This window comes from Mirounga angustirostris, unplaced genomic scaffold, assembly GCF_029215605.1.
Source record: "Mirounga angustirostris isolate CCGP_5_RB_7025 unplaced genomic scaffold, mMirAng1.0.hap1 SCAF_2, whole genome shotgun sequence".
NCBI classification, from domain to species: domain Eukaryota; kingdom Metazoa; phylum Chordata; class Mammalia; order Carnivora; family Phocidae; genus Mirounga; species Mirounga angustirostris.
Genome location: NW_026991710.1, coordinates 51,195,076 through 51,218,824, shown reverse-complemented (window position 1 = coordinate 51,218,824; position 23,749 = coordinate 51,195,076).

Genomic DNA, 23,749 nt, shown 5'->3' with positions numbered 1-23,749 from the left:
GTCAAAAATACCTTCTCGTAGCAATTTCTTTCCAAATCGATATTTAATGGCTATAGAACAGGGTGTCATTCAAGGTTGTTGGCAGTGTGAAATGATCACTATTTTCTTATTGGTTTTGGCAACTTGAAAAATACATGACCAACACAAGATGAAAAGGGACACCATGATCTTCTGACCTGGTGGAAAGTGTTAAAGTGACAAAGGAAAAAAAGGCACTCAAAAGAATTCTCCTTTTTGTTAGTTCAGAAAACAAACAAAAATCAATATTCCTGTATATGTGCAAAATACACAAAAGTTTTACTTAGAGCTTAAATTAATTCCTTGGTTATCTTAAAATAAATTTTTAAGATTGGGGAATTATAATAACCAAAAGGTAGTCAGGAAGAGTTCACATGATTTCAAAAAGTCTTAGTATTGTCTTTTTTGTTTTGCTTTAATTCTACTTTTTCTTATATTCAATTTTAGGACTTCAGAGCTTGGATAATACTGTACTATGATCACAGAGAAGCTACCAAATTAACATAAGGAGATACTAGCTCCTGCTTATTGTTAAAGATAATTTGAACATTTTGTGTGAAATAAGGTATTGAGAAGATTAACAAAATTTACAGGAGAAAAAAGTGAATCAATAATAAGCTTTATAATTCGATTCTGTGGTCAAAGATTATATAAAGATGTTTCTGTCTTTGTTTTGAGATGTGAACTTTGGGCAGCTCAAAATATCACAGACAGGGCTGATGAACTCCACTCAAGGCTAAGCTGCTAGATTTAATGTCCAAATCTTGTCAAAAAGGAAAAAAGAAAATAAAAGAAAGAAAGAAAGGAAAGAAGAGAAGAGAAGAGAAAAAAAGAAAAGGAAAGGAAAGGAAAGAAAGAAAAGAAAAGAAAAGAAGAAAAGGAAAGGAAAGGAAAGAAAAGAAAGAAAAGAAAAGGAAAGGAAAGGAAAGAAAGAAAAGAAAAGAAAAGAAGAAAAGGAAAGGAAAGGAAAGGAAAGGAAAGGAAAGGAAAGGAAAGGAAAGGAAAGGAAAGAAAAGAAAAGAAAAGAAAGAAAAAAAAGAAAAGAAAAGAAAAAAGGAAAGAAAAGAAGACTTCCACAATCGCTGTGAACTATACTCCACAATTTGTATTATTGGCTTTTCTGTGCCAGGAACTTGAATTTGCTTGAAACATTATTGCCTCCTGCACCACCACTTACCTCTTTTCTCCCAGTTATTTACCCATGTACCTTTCCTCCACAGTTACCCTTATTCGTCTAAGACTTAAAACTTCCTGTGACTCTACCTGTTCCCCTCCTGTCCTTTATTTGTCACCAGCCCCTGAGTCAAACTGTGGTCTGGGTTCTTCGGCATGGCATATGCTTGGCCATATGCTTCTTTACTAGCTGTGGGAAGGGTGGGAAAATAAGTATGTCAGAGAGAGGAAGCATTTTCACAGCCCAACTGAGTAAATTCCTCCAAAATTTAAAGCATTCAAATCTAGCAGAATAGATCAAAGTAAAAGTGTCTGTTTTAAATACAATGTAAAAAAAAAAAAAAAAAAAAGAAAAAGAAAAGAAGAAGAAGCATACTCTTTTGTTTTATGGTTGATGTTGGTATTGCTTGTAGTGGTAAGGTGGTGTATGTATATTTGATGGGTTTTATTTTTGTGTATTTTGTTTTCAATCCACTGAGACAGGGTATAGGTTTAGGTTGCAATAGGAATAATTCAGCTTTATTGTTAGGAAGATAGCAGGTTATAAATACAAGTGTTGAAACACTCTCCTGGTGAGTACTATGACAATACCTTTCCTTCTACTTTTGCTAGGCAACATAAAATGTATTTATGCCTCTGTCCAGGTTGTATGTCATGTCTTATTCAACATGAAGCTTTATTCCAACCCTCGTTATTAACCTTCAAGTACAGTATTTTTGCCACAATCCCTCCTAAAATTTTCATTGAGATTCTGAGTTTCATGGCATACTGTAGAAAAGTATGAAAAATACATGTAATTCTATGCTTCCACAATCCTTAAAAATGTAGTTTCCTGTATGATTCTAAAGCCCTGCTTTTCATATATCATTAAGTTACTGTGTTTTCAAAAAGTGTCTTCTAATAAAATAGAAAAAAGAATATAGTCTCAGATGATGTTTGCATTCTCTTCAGCTAATTTTATATAACAGCTCCGTAAACATCTGTCAAATAAAATCTGACATTTTTGAAGAGACTTAAGCAAACTAACACATTTTTATGAAATGACAAAACTATAGAACAAGTCTCCATTACCATTTTTTATTTATCATAAAAGAAAGTATTTTTGCTATCTATAGACTTGCAATGAATAAAGTAGGATCAAGTATAGGAAAGTAATTATTATTTGTTATTTTAGATCCCATAGATGATTTAATTTTTGTTTGAGTTGGAATCGTACAAAACATGTTTAATGCACGTAAATCAGAAACAAAGATAAATTCTTCTTGTCTTATTTGATTCTAAATAACAATGTTTTGTAGCTGAAAATCTAGTCATCAGTTTTTAAGCTTACAGATTTGTTGTATCAAACAAGATAATGCATTTACAAATACATTGTAAACTTTGAAACATTAAAATAAATATTCAACATTACTGTTTTCAAAGATAAAGCAAATGACCTAGAGCAAGCAAACTTATCTAATTAAGAAAAGACCCATGCCTGCTTTAGAAAAAAAAATATACTGTTCCCACCTGCTTATTACATTTTATTTTCACAGATTGCTACTTATTTTATAAAATAAATATTGTGGATGGTGTGTGTGCTCTAGGTAATTCTTAAGCAAATGTTATCAACTCATATTGATAAAAAATGACCGTTAAACTTACTAAAGCAAAGCAAAACAAAGAATACATTTTGGCTGACAGCTTATATGTCTTATATGAAATGTGACTATTTTATATTACCTGTAATGTAATCAACAAAACAACAGCACTGGAAATGAAGTTCCATGCACCCTGAAATATGTGCACCTGGACATTCTTAAAGGAGGGTTAATGCTGAGAAACATATTAGACATCTTGCCATTTTTGAATATCCCAGTAGAGGTGGTGAGGGGGGGGGCATATTGCCTATCAGCCACTTAATTATCTGCAATGTATATGCAAATACTCAGAGTTTGATGAGGTCTTTACATTTCACCTCTAAGCACCACATTAGTAATTCATGAATCCACTTACTAATGTTTCTGTGGCATTCATGCAGCAGTGAAAAATTAAACAATAATGACTTCAAAGGTGGAAGAACCACATAATAACTCTATACCTTTGAGGTCATTTTTACCATTTGAACACAAATTATATGAGTTCACTTCATTGGCTTCAGCATTTGCAAAGCATTGCTAATGAATAGAGAGGATATTTAGGAAATGGAGTGCAGGAGTTGGATATAGATAGAACACTGGCGCTTAGCAGAATTGATTCCAAATATAAAAAGAAACACATTTATTGCTTTTAAATGATCTCAAATGCAAAATCCACAGATAAAATAGATTATCAGAAATTCCAGGGAATGCACTAAAGTTGTTCAATCAGCATTATCAACTTCAGGTGCTTACTTTTGTGACTCTTCCTTGGCTCAATGGGAACTCACAAGTAATCATATATAAAAGCCTCTTCACTCTGTACAATAGTTGTTTTTGAAAGTGCAGTCATAGAAGACAAATTATACCCTCCTTAGGATTGCTTAAAAGCAATTTTCCTCTAGCTGACTAAATTGTACATTGATACATATTATCATTGTGTTAAAAATATTAAAAATGATGTAGTAAAGCAAATTGGCTCAACCTTAACTATAAAACTTCAACATAACTCAAATGATAAGGGAAATATTAATTTGCAAATGGTTCATTTATTTAGAATTTTGGAAATCATTATGCAAAATGGTATAAAGTTAAATGCAAAACTTAATATATTTTGAAATATTCTAGATTATTTAATTCAATGGACACCCAGCAATCATACTATAGTATGTATTAACTACAAATAAAGACATGTTCCCATATTACCATGAGGTAATCAGGAAAATCAGAAAATCAACAATGATATATTAATACCATGTAATTCTCAGGCCCCATTCAGATTTTGACAATTATCTCAATAATATCGTTTACAGAAAAAGGATCTAATCCAGGATCACTCATTTCATTTAGAAGTTCACCTGTTTAGTCTCCTTCAGTCTGGAACATGTTCCTATTTTTTATTCGACTTCAGTGTCCTTGACACTTTTAATGATTATAGGCCAGGTATTTTGTAATTTACCCCTCCATTTGGTATATCTGATATTTATATAATTATATTCAGGTTATATACTCTTGGCAAGAATATCACAGAAGAATATTCTACTCTTCTCACTGCATCCCATCAAGTGTACTGAGTGCATATTTGTCCCACTACCTGTGATATTAACTTCAGTCCCTTGAATAAGGTTTTATTTCACCACTGTAGAGTTATTCTTTTTACCTTTGTCATTAATATTTTATGGGACCATACTTTGAGACTATGTAATTATCATTCCTCATTGAAATATTATATCTTATTATTAGCAGCTATTGCTGTTTCTTGCCTGAATTAAATTTAAGCATGATGGTGGCAAAGTAATTTTCTAATTCCTTCATTACTTCAAAATGATTAGTTGGCGTTATCCCATAGAAAACACCTCTCTAGTCTCCTCATTTATTCATGTCTTCATTTAGTTTATTTATATCAGTAAGAACACATGAATTGCTAGTTTATTCAACAAGTTATAATCTTTTACTCTAATTACCTGCATTGATGTTTACATTGTCCCAGTTTAGCCAACAGGGGTCCCTTCTTTGTCTTTTTGACATGTTCCCATTATTTTTTCAGCAACCTGTAACTTTCTGAAATAAAAAGATATCCCTTCACCAGCCCTGGAATCAGCTGTTTCTTCAAGAAGCCCTTGAAATGATTTAACAAGTAACATCTTATTCAAGTGATCAAAGTTAATATCACAAGGAGTAGGACAAATCCATCATGTGAACTGCCTTATGAGATGCAATAAGAACAGGACCCTCTTTTGTGATTTTCTTGCCAAAATTATATAACTTGAATCTAATAATGGTATTTGGAAACTAAGATGTGAGTGTTAAATATGCTCACTGCCATTGGAGATTGTTGTTCTCAGGTCTTGTATGTGGGTAGAACTGGGGCTACAAAATATAAACAGATATGTACATCTCTTTTTTTTTTCTATATTTCTCTCCATGTGTTGAAAACAGTGCACAGTAACAAAACCAAACTCAGTCTAATAGCACAAGGTTCATTGTAGTGTGTTATCCTCTATAATATTTGGTCATACATGGAATGCTAAAACCTTTTGACCATGAAAAAACTGGGTTCCATTATCGTCAATATATTTACTAATATGATCAATTCTCCTGTGAGTAAAGAGTCCTTTTCACCATAGAAGCCAAGGAACCTCTTTATGGTTGCACTTTTCACATTGCTTGTGCTTTGAAATCCTGGACCAGGCAGCTCAACCTGGACAGCTATCACCGTAGCTCACTCTCCACATTAACATCATCTCCATAAAGCCCAGGTTCTGACACCTTACCCCGGGATTCATAGATGTTCTTGTCACTCCACTCCAGTTCTGAGGCCCAATCAGGTTAATGCTGCCATTGCCCAACCTGCACAGATTCCTACCTTGCTCCGTCTCATTCAGCCTCTCCAAATGACTTTCAGACTAAATGAATCAGAAAAGGAGACTTAGCATGATCTTTCTCTCTATATATACATATAATATATATTGTATGTATATATAATTGTATGTAATATATAATGTATATAATGTATATTAATACATTGTATTTATATGCATACAATACATATTGAATATACATATATAATGTACATGAATTAAAATATATAAGCAAAATATTTGTATATAAAATATATATGCATCATAAAATATATATGTATATATAAAATATGCATTGTATGCATATATAAATTATATATGTATATATATGCATGTATACACATGTATGTATATATATTTATATTTTTATAAATCATATCGATTATAATCTTAAATACCAACGCAATTTATTTTGGTAAACTTTATGTTCTGTATTTTACCAAAGAGAAAATGAGGTTCAGAAGTGTTAAGTGACTTGCTTAGGGTCACCCCACTTACAGGTGCCAGAGTTGGGATTTAAACTGATCCAACTGGTCTCAGAGCCAAAGCTTTCTGCACCACATTGCACTGGTCCCTATCATCTTCATCCTGAGTCAAAAGTGCAGCTTGTATTAATCATTGATTTGGGGATTGCAAATAAATTTTAGTAAGTAGGTGGATTTGCAAATTTATGGTATCCACTATTGGTTAGAACAACAATGAGTATATCTATATATTTATATATATATATATTTATATCTATGTCTATATATGTATATATATATAACATGTGTATGTATGAATATGTATGAATGTGTTGAAGATAGTTTTCCCTGTATTTTTCACATCCCTGCACCACCTGGGTCTTCTGAGAAAAGGGCATGTGTGAACAGCAAACATGCCTTGGAAGTTAGAGAACATTTTCTTCTAAAGAGAGACCTCAGAAATATACCAAGGCTAATAAAGATAAAGCCTTCTCCATCCAGTCCTGGGGACAGCTGCTTACATTCCAAGGAAATGAATAATCACTGTCTCTGGATGTGAGTATGAGCAAATGAGCCAGCCACTCATAAAAACTTAGGACCTCTTAATTTGGAGTTTCTGTCCTGTGATGCAAAGCCACTGTATATGCAGGTAAACATCTGACCTTTTCATGTCTCACCATGGGGATGGGCACCTGGGGAACCAGTACTAACTGGATCTGGCTCTTCCCTTTCCTGTGCCTAATAAACCATCTGTGTCTCTGATTCAGGATCTAGTGTCTTCTGTCAGCATATGTACATGAAACTGAGGCAGACTGACTTGTTAGCTTTGAAGAAAGGTAAAAAATCAGATCCTTCACAGTCACAGTTTTGGACTTAACACCAATCTTCTTCAAGCAGTATAATAAAACTAAGACAAAACAAAACAAAACAAAAAAAAGCCTTAACATTATATTCAAAAGTATTATTTCTGAAATTTACAGATGAAAGAAAATACCTTTATTAATTGCAGTATTGATTTTTATATACCTAACTCTGGCCACAGAAAGGAATAGCGAATTTTGTTTTCCCAACTCAACCTAAGAAGAATCCCTGATACCTCCTCTCTCTCTCTGTTTCTCTCTCTCTCTCTCACACACACACACAGAGGTCCTTATCCAATCAATACTCAAGTTCTGCTGCTATTATACCTTGTATTATTTAGAATAGACTATTTTATGTAAAAAGAAAAAGAAAACTACAATCCAAAACACCTGTTTGACCGACACTCAACGTGTGCTGATTCAGGTCTTCAGTCTCTTTCCAACTTGATTTTTCATGAAACCGTTGGCTCCTGAGGTCTATATTCATCTGACAGCCAGTAAAATTGCTAAAAAACTTCCATTTGCATTTCACTGTCCTCAGATTCTACCTGGATCCAGTGAGGTCCAAGAAATGTAGAGCATGCTAACCATTTAACTAAACAAGTTGACAATATAAAAGGGAGAAGTAAACTTTGGTTAGAAATATAACTATCTAAGTTACAACTTAACATATAACTCTCCTCTGTATGCCCATTTTGATCAACCACAAATAGACACTTGCCGTAGTTTGTAGGTATTATTAAAATAATCCCCAAGTAATTTCAATGTGTCCTCTCTTCTACCCACTAAAATCCACTTTCTTTCTTCAAACAAACTGATCTTATGATGTACTATATGCTGGCTAACTGAACATAATAAAAAAAATTAAGCATGTTATTTTTATTTAACTTATTATGCATCCAGTGATCATTCTCTGTTTCTAAGCATGATTTATGAAGAGTCTGTAAGAACTGGCTTCTGCCTATATTCTCATTCTTCACTTTGAACAATGAAGGCTCACTTTTTACCATCCAGAATGTGAACTTATAATTTCTCATGCATCACTTCCTTTCCCCTTGAATTACTACCCCTTGAAGAACCAAGTCAGAAGTGATCTATTATATAATTTTGCTTACTCAAGTTGGTTGGTTTATACAATATGACAAAATGCAGTATATGGTAGTATCTTTAGTTATATTGGATTATTACATTTGTAGGACCAAATGATATATTAATTAAAACTCTAATAGGAGGGGAGCCTGGGTGGCTCAGTTGGTTAAGCATCTGACTCTTGATTTCAGCTCACGTCATGATCTCAGGGTCATGAGATGAAGCTCCACATTAGGTTCCACGCTCAGCACAGAGTCTGCTTCAGATTCTCTCCTGCCTTTTCCCCCCGCTCTAGCTCTCTCTCTCTCTCTCTCAAATAAATATAAATAAATAAATAAAACTCTAATAGGAGATAATATGAAATTCTGTTTCATTTACTATATTGTGTTGTTTCATATATCAACGTATTCAATATAGAAAAATTCAAAGAAAAAAGTCCATCTTGTTATATGAGACAAGGGAAATGGCTGTGCCAATTTTTCTGTTCCAATAGCAACTTACATATAACACTATCATTTCATGTGCTATGCCACATTTTGCTGTCTTTATTCCCAGTCGCCCTATAATAACTTAGAGTATAGAACACAATTTTTTAAAATTTTATTATTGAATTATAGTTGACACAGTGTTATATTAATTTTGGATGTACAGCATAGTGACTCAACAATTCCATGTGTTATGCATTGCTCACCACTGTAAGTATAGTCACCATCTGTCACCATACATCATTATTGTAATATTATTGACTGTATTCCCTATGCTACACTTTTCCTCTTTGTGACTTATTTATTTTATTTTATTTATTTTTTTAAAGATTTTATTTATTTATTTGACAGAGAGAGACACAGTGAGAGAGGAAACACAAGCGGGGGGAGTGGGAGAGGGAGAAGCAGGCTTCCTGCCGAGCAGGGAGCCCGATGTGGGGCTCGATCCCAGGACCCTGGGATCATGACCTGAGCCGAAGGCAGACTCTTAATGACTGAGCCACCCAGGCGCCCCTGTGACTTATTTATTTTTATTATTTTTTATTTTAGCATAGTTGACACAATATTACATTAATTTCAGGTGTACAACTTAGTGATTTGACAAGTTTATACATTATACTATATTCACCATGAGTATAGCTACTGTCCATCCCATTACATCGCTACTGCAATATCATTGACTATATTCCTTATGACTCGCTTTTTATTCCAGTGACTTACTCATTCCATAACTGGAGGAATGTAATTCCTCTTTTATCTTCTGTATAGGCAGAAGATCTAGATCATAGATAGTAAACAGGTTTGTTAAGCTTTTTAAAATTTGGTATGTTTCAAGTAAAATAATATTTTTTCTAATTCAAAAATGTCTCTATTGGAGCAAGATATTTTTGAGACACAAATACAATAATTCCATAAAAGATTTTGTTCCATAAGTGAAAGTGATAGAATAATATAATAAAAATAATTCTAACCATTTGACTTTCCTTTGAGTTCCTGAAACTTAACCTCCATTCAACATTCTACTTCTATGATCTCAATTTATGAAGATTATAGCTTTGCACTCATGTGAAAAACCATTCTACTTTTTAATTTTTATTTTCAGGCTAAGAGATACAGAGAAGGGACCCAGAGACAAATTGGGAATTGCATTTTTGCACTGTCTTTTAAAATCTTAACCTAGTGCTTTCAAACTGATCCTTTCTTTCATTTTTTTAATTTTTAGATTTTATTTATTTATTTATTTATTTATTTATTTATTTATTTATTTTAAAGATTTTATTTATTTATTTGAGAGAATGAGAATGAGAGACAGAGAGCATGAGAGGGAGGAGGGTCAGAGGGAGAAGCAGACTCCCCGCCAAGCAGGGAGCCCGATGCGGGACTGTATTCTGGGACTCCAGGATCATGACCCGAGCCGAAGGCAGTCGCTTAACCAACTGAGCCACCCAGGCGCCCAGACTTTATTTATGTATATGCAGAGGGGTAGAGAGAGCACAAGTGGAGGGAAAGGCAGTGGGAGAAGGAGAAGCAGGCTTTCCGCCAAGCAGGGAGCCCAATGCGGGGCTGGATCACAACACAGGGCTGGATCCCAGGACCCTGGGATCATGACCTGAGCTGGAGGCAGATGCTTAAGGACTGAGCCACCCAGGCACCCCTATGCTTTCTTTCTTTTAAAATACATCTTTGACTTTCTACTTTTTAACCAGCTTTGTTATTAAAATATTTGTCATTTTTAATGGAATTTTGAAGACTTCAGCTTTGTTGTTGTTCTATTTTGTTTTTTCTTATTTGAAATTTTGGGGAAAATTTTCTGAAGACTTTTAAAGTGCACTAACACTTTGATGCCATTATCAAACTTAGTAATAGCAGTTTTTAAAAAAGTGAATATGTAATATTGTAAAATTTAAATATGTTAAATTGTGCATATGTATACCCTTGATATTTCCTTCAAACACTTTGACTATAAAACTGAATTATGTCTTGACGAACCATGACAGATAATGGACTCTGAGAAACAAACAGCGTTCTGGAGGGGAGGAGGGTGGGGGCATGAGTTAGTCTGGTGATGGGTATCAAAGAGGGCATGTATTGAATGGAGCACTGGGTGTTATACGCAAACAATGAATCATGGAACACTACAACAAAACTAATGATATAATGTATGGTGATTAACATAATAAGATAAAATTTTAAAAAACTGAATTATATCTTAATAAGAAATCTTTATTCAGCTGCAATCCTGTAAATTATTGGAATTATATATGCTATGCACATATTTAACACATAATATTCTATTTATTGTTTTAAAAAATAAGAAAAGTAAGTCAGTGATACTAAATAGAAAAGACTGAGCATGTCTTCATTCATATATTCATTCATCAGGTAAGTCCCGATTACCTACCGTATGACACTTTGTTAGAAATGGGGCTTTATATATGTATTTCTTGTTTTCCTGTCATGATAAAAACAGTGATACATATATAACAAGAATGTCTATGTGAAAAACAGATAAATGTTAGAAAATCTCTTTCTCTCTATCTCAGTATACATATAATCCAAGCTGTTGATTAATCCTACAAAATTAAAGGACTGGAGAAACAAAGGATTATAACTAACTCCCAAACGAAGTGACTACATCTGCTTCCAAAGAGTTCAGAATATATTAAAGTGCCCTCTCATACAATCTAAGAAGCAAGGCAATGACATCTCCAGGCAATGACTTCATCTTTAGGTACATATTTAATTATTATCAATATATATTCTCAAATAGGAACAAAAATTTTAATTTAAATAAGAGTATATACAACTTTTTTATTTCTAATATTAAAAAGAAAAGTGCTTTATCATAAAAGATGGAAACAAAATCAATGACAATTTATTTTGGCTCTATGTTGTTTGCATTAAATCGTTTTTAAGTGACCTAAAATACTGGAGTTGAAACTTGTAAAAAATAACTAGAAAATTTCTTTTGGAACGGTTGGTCAAGAATTAAGTCATATATTGAGTAACATGGCTATGAGACTGACTAAAATCCACAGTATCTGTTATAAATTAAAATACTAGAGATATCACTGGCAGGTGGATGAAAGTAGATAAATATGTGAAGATTTTCTTTTCTTGATTGGTAAAAAATAGTTATAAAATGCACGCTATGTTCTTTCTATTTGAATTATTATTGTGGAAGAAAATATATTCATCCATTAAATATTTATTTTTTTTTTAAGATTTTATTTATTTGTCAGAGAGACCAAGCAGAAGCAGGGGGAGCAGCAGGCAGAGGGAGAAGCAGGCTCTCCACTGAGCAAGGAGGCCAATGCTGGACTCGATCCCAGAACCCTGGGATCATGACCTGAGCCAAAGGCAGACGCTCAGCCAACTGAACCACCCAGGTATCTCCAATTAATAAGTAATTTACTACATACTATCATTGAGGGGCTGCAGGGGGAAAAAAAAACCCAAAAAACAAAAATTTATAAATAAGTATGTAAGTAAGTAAGTAAGTAAGTAAGTAAATAAATAAATAAATAAATAAATAAATAAATAAAGCAGGCCTGGGTATAAATTAGGACTTTCCCATGCTGTTAGATGTGGGTTGAACAAAGACGTACAAGAATGGATACAAAAATGTATGAAGAGATAACATGAATGAATGTAGCAGTATACAGGAGCTGACTTGTGTAGGCTTACAAGAGTCCATTGTTAAATATTCAGTAATTTTTTCACCAGCTGTTAAATACAGATGTTTTTAGAAGTAAATTATATATAAATATATAAAGTAAATTATATTAAAAACAAAGGTAATGCTAACAAATACTCAAAACATAAACTTTGGTGTTTTACTAATTTTACTCTTATCTATGCCCTTGAGGTTATTTGTGTCTATTGCACCTATAGAGTAGAAATGTTATGTAATAACATGCATATTTCTTCCTAACTCTGTGTTAAAGTGATGTCCATCATTAGCTTAAAATGGATAAGGATGAGAGTATTTACACAATGGTAATTGGCAAATATGACTATTCAGATTGGATTTATTGTTTTGTTCATTATCTACCTGAAGGTGGACAACATGTTTCTGTTATAACCACTTAAAACTGCTGGTCTGATTTCTTAATATTTTAGATGGTAATTTTGCATTTGTACAGGAAAATTTTCACTATTGATTTCTGATGTCTTTTAATTACTTCCTCCATAAGGTGAAGTTTTACTTGAATTAGGAATAGATAGATCCAATATATATGGATTTTATGTGTTCCAGTTTTAACACATCACAATGCATTAGGTTAGATTTTGTCACGACTCTGCTTAAAAGCCTTCAATTGTTTCTAATTTTGAGAGCAAAAGAAAATCAATTATATTTAGGCTGTTTTTTCCCCAATACAGAAAAGCTTTAAATATTATTTTTGTAGATAATTCTACTAAGATAAAAATGAATAAATGTCTTAAAATGAAAAAAAGTTAAGTAGTGATTATTGAGCTCAACAGTTAAAGCCATTTATGCTCCATTACAAAACAGAATATAGGTATGACACCAATGTGTTCCTTTGCATTTTCTTTTCTTTTTGAAGTGATCTGAAGAAATTTTTTTTAGCCAGCATCCCAACTATATTTGGAAAGAGAGTGAGAAAGATTAAGAGAGGGAGAAAGAGTAACTTTGTAATTAAGATCTCATTCTCACTAAAACAACAGAATTTTTATTATAATGCAAGTTACAAAATAAATACATGCTTGATGACTACAGATTAAGGTCAAATTTGCCTAATATGAAAATAATGAGCTGTTATGGTTTAAGAAAACATATTTCTCAACCCAACCAAAATATAGCTCCGTGCTACATGTAACCTAGCAAGCCTAGTACACTAGAATGAATGTAGCGAATGCAGAATTTCACAACAAATTGAGATTGAGAGGTTTCACACTCTCCATATGTAAATATATTAAAATGGTAAATGTCACAAGTGCTATTTTTGGCTTTAAAAAATAACGCACAATTTCTAAAATGAGTAACTGATATTATTGTTTGTCTGAATAAGTCATTCTATTGTTTAATTTCTTTATTATCACATTTTGAGAATAAATATATTCTGAGAATTGACCCATGGGATCATAATCAGTAAAGACTTATGGCTGAGACACCTGGGTGGCTCAGTCAGCTAAGCACCTGCCTTGGGCTCAGGTCATGATCCCAGGACCCTGGACTGAGCCCCGGCTTCTCCCTCTGTGCTGCTCCCCCTGCCTGTGCTCGCGCCCTCTCTCTCTCTCTGACAAATAAATAAATAAAACCTTTAAAAAAAAAGACTTATTACAGGCTTTAAAGTTACAGAAAGTAACCTCCAGCTGGCTGAGCAATTCTGCTAGTCCTGGATGCGGCTGTTTTTTGGTTTTGGGTTTGTTTTCATTCAAATTTTTTTTAGCTGTTTTGTTTTGTCTGTTTCTTTGTGTTTGTTCTGAGTTTTTTTGTTTGGTTTTGGGTTTTTTTTTTACAGGGGATTTTTCTTTTTTTAAAATTCATTTATTTTTTTGTTATGTTATGTTAATCACCATACATTACATCGTTAGTGTTTGATGTAGTCCCCATGATTCATTGTTTGCGTATAACACCCAGTGCTCCATTCAGTACGTGGCCTCTTTAATGCCCATCACAGGGGATTTTTCTTAACAGTTTGATATTTTGTATGGACAGAAGCCTGCCAGAAACACACATACACACACGAACACACACACACACACACGCATAATGCACACTACAGGAAGAAAAATATAAATCACAAACCAGTGTAAACACATATGCCAAGGAATAGCATATTTACACAACCCCAAAAGCTTCATTTACCTTAACTGATCAAAATGTTCTCCCTCCATCTTTGATGCAATTATTATTAAAGTTTTATGATTATCATTTCCTTTATTTTCTTTATAGTTTTGCCCCCTATATAAGCATGTCTAAAAGCAGAGCATTTCATTTTCTATTTTAAAAGTTTATATAAATGTACTCATACTGTCAGTGTTTCTTTTTGTCTTGCATGTTTTACTTCATATTAGTTTATTTTTTATTCACCCCTCTTTTTACTGGTATCTATAGTTTATTATTTTCATTATTGTATGCTTTATGTGTTAATATACCATAGTTATTTTTTCATCCATCCTTTTTCTGGTAGATAATTTGATTGCAAGTAGTTTTTCTTTTTTTTTTTTTTTAAAGATTTTATTTATTTGAGAGAGAGAGAATGAGAAACTGAGAGCACGAGAGGGAAGAGGGCAGAGGGAGAAGCAGACCCCCTGCTGAGCAGGGAGTCAGATGTGGGACTCGATCCCGGGACTCCAAGATCATGACCTGAGCCGAAGGCAGTCGCTTAATCAACTGAGCCACCCAGGTGCCCCTGCAAGTAGTTTTTCACAATGGAAAATTCTGTTATGAACTGTTTTGTACATGTCTGATGAGAATAGGTGTTGGCATTTTCTACTGAATTTAATCAGAAATAAAGTTGCTGGATCAGAATTATGCATTTTTTCAAATTTGCTAGATAATTAAGTTTTCCAATGTATTTTTATCAGTTTATGCTCCAATTGTTAATGTCTAAGATTCCCTTTCTTTAGAATACTCCCTGACACTTAGTAATACCAGACTTATGTTGTGATGGTATCTTGTTGAGATTTAACTTGTATTTCCTTAATATATATATTTCAAAAATGATAAACTAAATTCATTTAAAAATAATACTTTAGAATATAGTATGAATGAGTCATTTAATCAGTAAGGATATGGTCAGAAAAGCAAAAGATGCTCTAGGTATAACCTAGAAAGAGGTTTATCATAAGGAACTAACGGTAACATAACTGTTGGTAAGTCAGGCAGAACTTAGAATCATAAAAAGATCTCAGAAATGGGTGATTCACAGGAGATCATTTGGAAGCCACAGTGAATCTTGACAATGTTATTAGAAGCTGCCACCCAAGAGATTTTTTTCAGCAGCTTTCTTCAAATCTTTAGTAAATCTCAGCAATTGAATTGTGTTTTAGCTCTCTAGTATACCAATGCTGCTGATTTCGAAAGATTTTTCCCTGCTTAAGTTTTACCTGCAATGTCTTCCATGGAAAAAGTTTTCTCTTCTTTCTTCCAGTTCTACTGAGAACTTTTTAAGTGTAATTCACATGGAGAAATGGATCCTGAGCAAGTCTCCAGCTTTCCATCTATGACATATGCAACTGTATATTAGAGCAAGGCTACCTAGTCAATGCAGAGTCCCTACACACCCTTTAAGCTGCCCCTACGCCTCTGAAGCAACAACACTACAGAACATCCAGTGCTTCCATTGTACACAGTTCAATTATCTCTTAGGCAATAGAAAATAGATTTATGCTTTCCCGTTTTTTAAAAAGATTTTATTTATTTATTTGAGAGATTTATTTGAGAGAGAGCATGAGCCAGGTGGGGGGAGGCAGAGGGAGAGGAAGAAGCAGACTTCCTGCCGAGCAGGGAGCCAGATGTGGGACTCAATCCCAGGACCCAGAGATCATGACCTGAGCTGAAGGCAGATGCTTAACCAACTGAGCCACGCAGGCGCCCCAGATTTTTGCTTTCCCCTAAAAGAGAGGACATAAATCTCATAGAACTGCATTAACTTGTGAGGAACAATCAATGTTAACTCTAGCTTTGTCCCTATCACATTATATAAAACGTGAATTATAGGTTTAACATATCCAGGAAGAGGAAAGGGGGAAACTGGCTAGTCTATACAAATATATACATAAAATTTCAGAAGAAAACATGCCTAGTTTCCCTTTCTTGTCTTTCTTAATGGTAGCCTTTAGCCATGTAGCCATGATTGCTACTTACAGCGTCCTCTCTCTGCTCTTCAATTTATGTTCCCCATTTTTAACTGAGAACCTCATTTGGCTGAGGTACTTCATATTCAATTTCATGAAAGAATTTACACACTGATAAAATATATGGAATCAATAGTTTCAAGTGGTTTGAGGAAAAATATCTATGTAAGGCCCACTCATAATATTCTTGAACATTATTATAACTATAAAAATGCATTATACTCAGAAGAGTTTCTAATACTTAGGAGCCGTCTCTAGAGTGCATAACAACTGATTTCCATGATTAAAATGCTTACCATATAAGAATATAGATCTTACATAGAACCCATTGCTCTTGTAGTAAAATCAGTTACAAAAAAAAATCACATTTAAAAAAATAAAATGTGAATGCTAGAACACTGAAATATATCAGAAATATATAGGCACATAAAAGTGCATACCTGATCAATTGAAATTAAAACCCAACTTTAAATACGACTGACACTAGTGTTATTCTTCTCAATAATAATAAGAGATTGGGTGTGGGGGCGCCTTGCTGGCTTAGTCGGTTAAGTGTCTGACTCTTGATTTGGGCTCAGGTTATGATCTCAGGGTCATTAGATCAGCCCTGCATCAGGCTCTGCGCTCAGCCAGGAGTCTGCTTCTCTCTCTCGCTCTCTCTCTGCCTCTGCCCCTCTCCCCACTCACGCTCTCTCTCTAAATCAATAAAATCTTTAAAAAAAGATAATAATAAGAGATTGGATATTAGACAAACTCTTTATGATGCTTCTAATGATTAAATGGCCTAATTTTCATAGACATGTAAATAGAGGTTTAGGACCAAAAATGAACAATATTGGATTATTTATTTTAAAGCATAACAATTATATTAGAAAAAAATTGTAAATATATATTTTTTTAATTTGCTCTGTCTCCCTTTTTTCTTGTACTTCTTTCACTTTTTGCCTTTCTACAAATGTGCTCCTCCTATTACTGTATGTATGTATATCTGCCATTCTGTCTTTGTTACTGGTCATGCTGCTGAATGTTGTGAGTTAACGAGGTTCTTCCTAGGAGAAATATGCCAACAACAACTTGTTGGCAGGGTGGGAGAGTTGAGCCAAATTTTTGGAGTATAAAATGCTTTCTGAGTTAACTCTCTTACTCACCAAATATCTCAGGAAATGCCTAAAGGTTTATTACTTCCCTATAATTATTTTTTATTATGATTAAATATTATGTTTATTTTAAGATTCTTTATCCTAATGTCTTCTTTAACCAATATTAATATTGACACAACTCCCTTTCCATTAAGCATTTGTCATATATTTTTCAAATGCTATTACTTTTGACCTTAATAGACACAGAATTTTGGAAGTAAATTTCCTTTACAGTATGCACGTGGTTGGGCTTTTTTGTTTGTCAATTGCAATTGAATTCTTTTAATTTTCTTAGAAAAATTCAATCTGCTTTAATTTTCAACATGTATGTTTTGTTTTATTACAATTATATAAATTTGTATTAATCTTTCACTAACTTATTTTCAAAATTCTAAATTATTGCCTTATATTTGCATTTTTAATGCATTTTTCCTCCTTGTGGTTTAGAAAATCCAATATTGTTTTACCAATGTGTAATTTTTGTACATAAAAACCATGTTGAAACCTTTTTACATTAACACATTATTTTCAGGTAATAACTACTGCCATTTTCACCCCACCACCTCAGGGATGAGACATGTAAAGCTGATCTATTTCCTGATTGGCATCCCTATCCATTTCATGGATTTTGCTAAAATGAGTCAGACTTTGAATTCCAGGTATGATTATATTTTCCTCCACTCTATTTTCTCATTCTCTTCTGTGGTAAAGGATTGCTTATGTGAAATTACCCTTTCTTTCTGTGCTCTGGATATGACATCTATTCACTTAGAATATTTCTGCTCCAATTATTATTTAGCACTCACTCCCTGGTTGTTTGACTCCATTCCCTCTTCCCACAATCATACAACAAGGATTGAATAACAGTTGCCCTCTTTCTTGCATGTGTAAATTGGTGTTGGAGGTTCTCCTTAGATCAAGATTTATTGATTATCATTTCATTATAAAAGAGATGCCCTTGTGAATCTTATTTAATTAATTTTTCAGATTAATTGAAATATTTTCTATCATCTCACTAATTGTAAAAAGTGTTAAATTTCAGGATTGATGTCTAGTTTTTATTAAAATTAGAGCTGTTGATTATGTTCTCTTCTACAGATGATAAAGTTGTTACAGGAAGTTGACCTTACATAGGGATAATAAAGACATAGGTCTTTCTCCATGGCATTCCATCTCCGTAAATAGCAAGATAATTCACTGTGTTGTCTATTGTCCTTGAATCCTCCCTTTGAATAATTCTCAACTCCAATTAATCTATCAGCAAAGATGATTGTACTTTAAAATATATCTATATTTGAGCTATTTCTTGCTCCATTTCCACCTTATACACCATAAGAATAAAAACAAGTATAAAAAGTGTTACAGAGATATGTTGTACTATTAATTAGTTGATTTATTTTTATTTTTGTAATGATTTGATATTTCTATGCACTGTAAAATGTTAGATATTTCTTTTTTAAAGTTTTTGTTTAAATCCCAGTGAGTTAACATGCAATGTAATATTAGTTTCAAGTGTACAATATTGTGATTCAACACTTTATATAACACCCAGTGCTCATCACAAGTACCCTCCTTAATCCCCACCACCTATTTAACCCATCCTCCCACCCACCTCCCCTCCAGTAACCATTAGTTTGGTCTCTAGAGTTAAGAATCTGTTTCTTGGTTTTCCCCCTCTGGCTTTTTTCCCCCTTCGCTTTTTTGTTTTATTTCTTAAATTCCACAAATGGATGAAATCATATATTTGTCTTTCTCCAACTGACTTATTTAAAGTAAGGTTTGTGGTTGTTGGATTTTTTTAAATTGAAAATGCATTGTAATTATCTATTTTAAGTATATGTTCACCTTTAAAAAACTAATTTGTGTATCTATATATATATATATTTTTTTTTTTCTTCTCCTAAGGAAGAACCCTCTGAGTTTTGTGCGCTTATTCATAAAGAATAAGCTCAGAGTTAATGAGGACTCATCCCAATTTTGGCTGTCCAAAAGCTTCTTGAAAGATGGAGATATTAACACGTATTTTGTGGAACACTCACGATGGGCTCTGTCCTTCCACAATTTGGGTAGAATGGAATAATATTGGCAAAGAAAGCAAGCATAACCATCCACAAAAATGTAGGCCCTCTTACTTAATATGTAATTGTCGCTAGGACAAGACTGAAAAGCCGAACACTATATTTCTCCATTGTCCTTGATTCTAGGGTTGCCACATGACTCTTACTTGCCAGGGAAATATAACAAGGAGGAAAGAATATCACTTTCTGGCCAAAGGCATTTAAATAGTCAAAGAACCTTTTTGTCATATCCCCTTTACCTACAAAATTAACAAGATCCCACATATGTTATAGTCAAAATATAGGAAGAAAGTGAGACCCTAAATCACCATGTGGTAGAAAGTACCTGAGTAATTAAAGATGCTAACTACCACAATCCTTTTGAAGAGTCCTTTGAATCTCTTGACCATGAGAAGCATAGAGACAATATTCATTGAGTGTTGAAAACAGAGCCTGCTAAAAGTAGCCCTCTCAAAAATAAAATTAGCTATCTTTCAATTTTCTTTTTACATAATTTTTAGAACATTACTTCTTGATTTGTTTTCTTTCTTTCTTTCTTTTTTTCTTTTTTTTTTTCTTTTTTTTGTCTAAACAGGTTTTATTTCCTAAGTGCACTTTTAGGTTATACCAAAATTGAAGAGAGAGAGTCCAGAGTTCCCATATACCCTTTACCCTGACACATACATAGTCTCCCCCATTATTAATATCTTGCACCAGAGTGGTACATTTGTTAAAATTGATGAATATGCATGACAGGTCATTCTCAGCTAAAGTTTAAAGTTTACATGAGGCTTTATTCTTGATTTTGTACATTCAGTGGGTCCAGACAAACTTATAATGACATGTATCACCAGTATAGTATCATGCAGAACAGTTTCACTGCCCTAAAAATCTCTGTGTTCCACTGATTCATCCAACTCTTCTCCCTAAGTTCTGGCAACCGCTGATATTTTTACTATTGCCAGTTTTGCTTTTCCTAATATGACATATAGCTGCAATCATATAGTATGTAGCTTTTTCAGATTGGCTTCTTTCACTTAATAATATGCATTTAAGTTTTCTCTAAGTTTTTCATGCCTTGACAGCTCATTTATTTTAAGCATTGAGTAATATTCCATTTTCTTAATATACTAGTTTATTTATCCATTCACCTACTGAAGAACATCTTGGTTGCTTCAAAATTTTGGCAGTTATGAATAAAGCAACTATAAACACCCGTATGCATGTTTTGTACGTACATCAGATTTCAGTTAATTTAAATAAATATCAAGGAGTGCAATTGCTGAATTATACAGTAAGAGTATGTTTAGTTGTGTAAGAAATTCACAAATTATCTCCTAAAGTGGCTATACCATTTTGCATTCCAGCCATCAATGAGACTTCTACCGCTCCACACCCTTGCCAGCATTTGGTGTTGTTTGTGTACCAGATTTTGGCCATTCTAATAGATGTGTGGTGGAATTGCATTGTTGTTTTAATTTGCATGTCCTTGATGACATATGATATGGAGTATCTTTACACATGTTTATTTGCTATCAGTATCTTCTTTAGTAAGGTATCTATTTGGGTCATTGGTCATTTTTAATCAAGTTGCTCATTTTCTTATTGTTGAGTTTTGATAGTTCTTTGTATATTTTGGGTAACAACCTTTTATCACATGTCCTTGCAAATATTTTCTCCCAGTCTGTGGCTTATCGTCTCATTGTCTTGAGAGTGTTTTTTGCAGAACAGAAATTTTTAACTTTAGTGAAGTCCAGCTTATCTATTATTTCTAAAAATGTTCAACATACCATGGTCACCAAGATTTTCTCCTATCTTATTTTCTAGAAGTCTTATATTATTTGGCTTACATTTAGGTATAAGAAAAGTTTTTGTGAAGGGTATAAATCTGTGCTTAAATTCTTTCTCTCTCTTTTTTTTGCATGTGGATGTCCCAATGTTCCAGCACCGTTTGTTAAAACGTGTTGCATTGTGTTGCATTTACTCCTTTGTTAAAAATCACTTGACTATATCTGTGTGGGCCTATTTCTGGGCTCTGTGTTCTGTTTCATTGATCTATTTATCTATTCTTTTGCCAAACCACACGTTTTTAATTATAGTAGCTCTATAGTAAATTTTGAAATAGCGTAGTATCAGTTCTGTGACTTTGATCTTCTTCTTCAATATTGTGTGGGCTATCCTGGGTCTTTTTATTCTCCATTTAACATTAGAATCAATTGTAGATATCCATAAAATAGCTTGCTGGAATTTTGATTGGAATTGTGATGAACCTATATCAAGATGGGAAGAACTAACACCTTGACAATATTTGGTCTTCCTATCTATGGACATAGAATATCTCTCCATTTATTTAATTTTTCCTTGAACTCTTTCATCAGAATTTTGTAATTTTCCTCATATACTTTTATTTTTATATATTTTAGTAGATTTATACTTAAACATGGCCTTTTTGGGGTGCTAATGTAAATTTTGTTATGTTTTTAATTTTTAAAAATACTTTATTTATTTGACAGAGAGAAAGACAGCAAGAGAGGGAACACAGCAGGGGAAGTAGGAGAGGGAAAAGCAGGCTCCCCGCTGAGCAGGGAGCCCTATACGGGCCTCAGTCCCAGGTTCCTGGGATCACCGCCTGAGCTGGTGATCCCAAGCAGACACTGAACCAACTGAGCCACCCAGGCACCCCAATGTTTTTAATTTCAAATTACACTTGTTCATTGCAGATATATTAGGAAATTGACTTTTATACATTAACCTTGTATCCTGCAACTTTAACATAATTGCTTATTAGTTCCAGGAGTTTGTTTTGTTTTTGTTTTGTTAATTCTTTTGAATTTCCTACATGGATAATCATTTCCTCTATGAACAAAGACATTTCTTCCCTTGTTATCTGTATACCTTTCATTTCTTTTCCTTATCTAGCTAGGATTTTCAATATAATGTTCAAAAGGAGTGGTAAGAGAAGACATCTTTGACTTCTTCTGAGCTTAGTAAGAAAGCTTCAAGTTTTTCACCATTAAATATTAGGCCGGTTTAGTGACTAGTTTCTCACCATTAAGTATTTTAGATAGTTTATATCAGGTTGAAAAAGTTCCCCTCTATTCCTAGTGTACTAGAAGGGCTTCCTTCCTTCCTTCCTTCCTTCCTTCCTTCCTTCCTTCCTTCCTTCCTTCCTTCCTTCCTTCCTTCCTTCCTTTCTTTTTCTTTCTTTCTTTCTTTCTTTCTTTCTTTCTTTCTTTCTTTCTTTCTTTCTTTCTTTCTTTCTTTCTTTCTTTCTTTCTTTCTTTCTTTCTTTCTTTCTTTCTTTCTTTCTTTCTTTCTGTCCAGTATGTGTTTTAGATTTTATAAAATGTTTTTTCTGCATTTTTCCCGTTTTCTTTTTTGTTTTTAATCTCTGTTTTTAATTCTGTCTTCTTCAGTCTGTTGATATGATGGATTATATTAACTGATTTTAGAATGCTGACTGATTTCTTTAAATTCATTTTATTTTACTCTGTATCCTTCTTAATTCATTGTCTTGTGATCTTAGATAATTTTTGGTAATTCTGATTTTTAACTTTTCCCTCCTCTCTTCTCATTCTAACTGGTCTCCCTTGACCATATATTTCAACCATATTTTTCAACCATATATTTCAACCGCTTCAAATACTTATGTCTCTCAAATCTTAAATTTAACTATATTTATGTTTCTCAAATCTTAGAACAATTACAGCACTCACATTTAAGCTCCAGAAGACAGTAATAATAATGATATTAATTATGCTTATATGATACCATGTAACTTTTTTGAGTACATATATGTGTCATTCTTTTTTTTTTTTTTTTTAAGATTTTATTTATTTATCTGAGACAGAGAGAATGAGAGAGACAGAGAGCACATGAGAGGGGGGAGGGTCAGAGGGAGAAGCAGGCTCCTCGCCGAGCAGGGAGCCCGATGCGGGACTCGATCCAGGGACTCCAGGATCATGACCTGAGCCGAAGGCAGTCGCTTAACCAACTGAGCCACCCAGGCGCCCTGTGTCAGACATTCTTATATGCATTTTACTTAATAGTGTTGGCATTAATATTAACTACAAATCAGATAGCAGAAGCCATATATATTGAGTAGTATGTCCAAAGTTAAATTTAACCTATCAAGCCTAGGATTCAAGGGAATTTTAGCT